The sequence below is a fragment of the Haemaphysalis longicornis genome, unplaced genomic scaffold, assembly GCF_048455015.1.
Source record: "Haemaphysalis longicornis isolate Haplotype H1 unplaced genomic scaffold, Haemaphysalis longicornis Haplotype H1 scaffold_2, whole genome shotgun sequence".
NCBI classification, from domain to species: Eukaryota; Metazoa; Arthropoda; class Arachnida; order Ixodida; family Ixodidae; genus Haemaphysalis; species Haemaphysalis longicornis.
Window position 1 is genome coordinate 64,043,305 of NW_027526295.1, and position 3,928 is coordinate 64,047,232.

Below are 3,928 nucleotides of genomic sequence, written 5' to 3' on the forward strand. Positions count from 1 at the left end.
ATTTATTCTGTGCGTTCCAAATCATCGCCTCCTGTATTTTTACAATGCCAAACGCATCAGCCCGGACCGGCCAAGCCCTCTCCTTCTACTCTGGCCACTCTCCCCTAATCGGTAGCCTTCCCAGTGCTTTAGTCACGTGACCTGTTCATCTTGGGCGACGCATGGTGGAAAGTGGAAACCATGACAAAACGTGCTCCGCCGCGGCTCTGAGTTTTCTAACGCTGGCGAGAGCGCCATTACCTAACAATCAAACATTTGTTGCCTCGGCCACCAGGCACAAGCCTCTCTCGAATTCAGTTACGGTTGGGTGATTCCGATTCAGATCGGGGCCCCACCTTACGACATGTGAGCACTGCAAGCGTACCTCTCACTCCCGTAGGGAAGCGCGCGATGCGTTTGGCATTGTAAAATACAGGAGGCGATGTCCAAATACATTTCCATTTAGTAATACGCTAGAGCCAGGGTCGGATGAAGGTTAGAGCCCAGTCGCATGAAGCCGACAAGGCAAGGGCCGGACGGAAAATCGGGGTGAGGGGAGATTTTCAGGACCGTTGCAGAGAAAGAAAGTGAAGACATTATGTGGCGTAGTGTGAAGATGGGGGCGAATGCAAACTGAAAGCGATTTTACTAATCCCATTTGAGGGTAAAATTGTCAGATCAGCCTTCATAAGAAAGTAACATGGGAAAGGAAATTGTGACTTCGTGCCGGCTGGCATGGGGGTAGTACTGCCCCGTGGGGCACACGTTTCCGACCCCTGCCCTAGAGTACCTCACATAAACGGGAGATTGCGAAATGCGGACAGAGATAAACACCCAAACTACCAGCACCACTAATTTCACTTGGCAACACTAGTTTACAATGGTTACTTACCTTTCATCACAGAAAAAAATAGCTCGCCCCTCAGGAGAGGTGAAAGAGGAAATTTTATTCATCGTAAGTATTGCTTAGGGTCATCCCTAAGCAGGACCCATACATGCCCTCATCTTTAAATAAGTACCTGAAAATGGTAATTAATTCACTCCAGAGGGAATATACGCAGAAGATTTACCATCCAGCGACATAGCAATCTGTGGCTCTTGCCGTTGCCAAATAAAATTTTTGCTGAAGGCTGCGTGATTTACTGTACCATAAAGCTTTCAAAACTAACCTGAACAGTATCAATTCGTGACGGTCATCTTGGGTAATGAACCTAAAGCCGTCTAAATCTTAGTACGTGTCCTTCACAAACTGCACCTCCCGAACCCACCTCCTATGTTCTTGATCAAGCAACCATCAGCCTCGTCTCCAGTTAGAAATATTTTGGAATTCACTTTCAACCTGACCTGTCATGGCATCATCAGAGACAACATGCCCTGGCTTCTGTGAACCATCCTGAGGTTCTCTCTAGCGTAGCCTTATGCGCGCTCCACGATCCGGGGAACATACGTATTTATCAATTATTCGGGGTCTCGATCGAGCATACAGCATAGCTGATTTTGTCGCCCTGAAAAACCGCGCAGCTTACTTCATATATTCAGACTATTCACGTGATTCTGGCATCACAACTCTTAAATGACACGCCGAACTACCGGATATAGCGCACTGCCGTGAATTTTCCCGCACATCACTGTTTCATTAGCTTCACCGCCACGTGTGACTCCACGATGATTTCTTTGAGCCACCTGCCGACATTTTCTTCACGCCGCGACCTTCCGTACGACCATCCCTGAAACGGGACCGCACGTGGAGCGTGCCTGTCCAATGTCATCGCCCAGTTCTTCCGCGCAGGTATTTCCCTGGAGGTCCTGCTGCTGTCCTGGCTTCCGCTGGGATGGTTCTGCGGAAAGCTGACACGGAGTGCTGCTCTGAGTGTGAGGCCGTGCTGAACAAAGACGAGAATTGCGCTTCGCGTCTTCAATGGACACCTGGCTGCACGACACCGAGTTCAACTTGCACAGCGTCTATGTCAGGGCGATGGGGCGCAAGTTCTGAAGTACATGTGGTGGTTTCCCGGGCTTTGGAATGGGAACAATATCCGCCCTAAGCCAAGAGTCAGGTAGTTGGCCGGACAGCCACACCTGAATAACCGAGTCCAGAAGCGGCACGAGGGCTGGGTCGCCGATGTTCTTGTAGACCCCGTAGGTTATACCGTCGGAACCCGAAACAGTCCGCTGATTAGCGTGATCGATCACTGCCAGGAATTGAGCCACTGTGAACTGTGCCTGGACTACCAAAAGGGCTTCTTGAGTAGGCCGTAATCCAAAATCGTTCGGCAGGGGGAACAGAGACAGCATGGCCACTGGTGCTACATCAAATGCAGGAAACAAGGCCCGAGCAACGTCGGGGGCGAATTGTGCCGGATCCTTGTTTGACGCAATACAAGCGCTGGCAGCTGCATCCAGAGGGTGACTGCCCGTTTCCACGGCGCGAAACGTGCGCCAGACAGATGCCGTTGAGGAAGATGAGCCTAGAGAGGCGCACCAGTCAAGCCAGCGCTGCCTCGACAGTCTTTTTTTGTGCCGTCTGGCAGCAGCGGTAAGGCACAGCGTTAAGGCGCAGCAGTAAGGACGAAGGATCCTGTGCGGCAATTACTTCAGCTTGCTTGCTCTGAGCCCAAAGCTGCAGGAGCTGAAGATCGGGCTTTGAGCAGGACTCCTCCACCCACGTTTGTTAAGAGGCGTCCATGAGGACACGCCGAAAAAGAGCGGTGGGGTCCGGTATGGGCGCCGAGAAGGATGCATTCAGTGTGGAACGGAAGGTGTCCCAGTTCACCACTGCGCAACGGTGACGAAGGAGACCCGTCAACTCTGGAATGAGGCCCAGGTGAGTGGGGTGATGGTCGCTGCCCCAGAAGTCAGCTTCACATCGCCAGGATACTTTTTGTGCACCCAGCCACCAGAACAAGTCACGTGAGTATGGTGGCATCCGTGCGTGCGTACACCGGCGTGTCGGGCAAGAGATGTCGTTCAGAAGCGTGAAGCGGGCATCACTGAAATGCTCCAGTACCGCACGACCACGCTCACTTGAGGAAGGATATCCCCAATCACAGTGTGGACCAGTAAAGCCTCCCGAAACAAGTATGGGGCACTCAGAGTTGGTTCGCCGAAGTGCGTTAAGCCAGCCCAGCCGTAGGCAGGGAGCACGACCACTGTAAGAGCGCACATAACAAGAAACCAGAATTACCGCACAAACGAGGAAGTTGCACCTTTACCGCTACCACCTCCTGCCAGGCTGTACACCATGTGTCCAGAGGGATGGGGTTCTGAGGAAACCGAGAATGAAGATAAATGGCCGCCTTTCCTGGAGGAGTAGAACTGGAGCTGCACCGGCGATCAGGAATTGACGGCTCCGCTACTTGCGGAAAGCGTGGGAGAGAGTTCGTCTCCTGAAGTATAGAAGCCCAGGCATGGAGCTTGCCCAGACGGAGCGTTTCACGGAGCTCCAATTTCCGTAGAGAGACCCCGACAGTTCCACTGTACAATATACTGTTGCGGTTCGGGCATATCGACGGAGTGTTTAGCGAAGTTGTGCGGTAAGTACAGACACCAATGACTGTAGCTGGTGCACCCCATACTGGATAAGTTCTTGGTGGGTTAATGCAGAGGACTCTGGTGGTGAGGGAAGGGAATTCATGGATGGGGCACTTTGATGATGCTTGAAGAAAAGACGAGGTGGACTTGAAGGGTGGTTTCAGGCGCACGTGGGCCCGGTCGGAACCGGAGCCAACCGCAACGAGGAGGCGGACCGAGTTGCGCGCGTGCTGACCAGACACGGCAGCGCGGCACCTGGCTCGCCTCCGAGGCCTGCGGGAGGCGAAGGGGAGGACGAGGGTGAAGGGGAAGAAGAAGACGAAGAAGAAGCTGAAACGGCGGTTCCAATCACCACCTACAGGGAGGTGCTCGAATGGTACAGGGAAGGCCGCAGGGTCTACTAGCCACCGCACCGTAA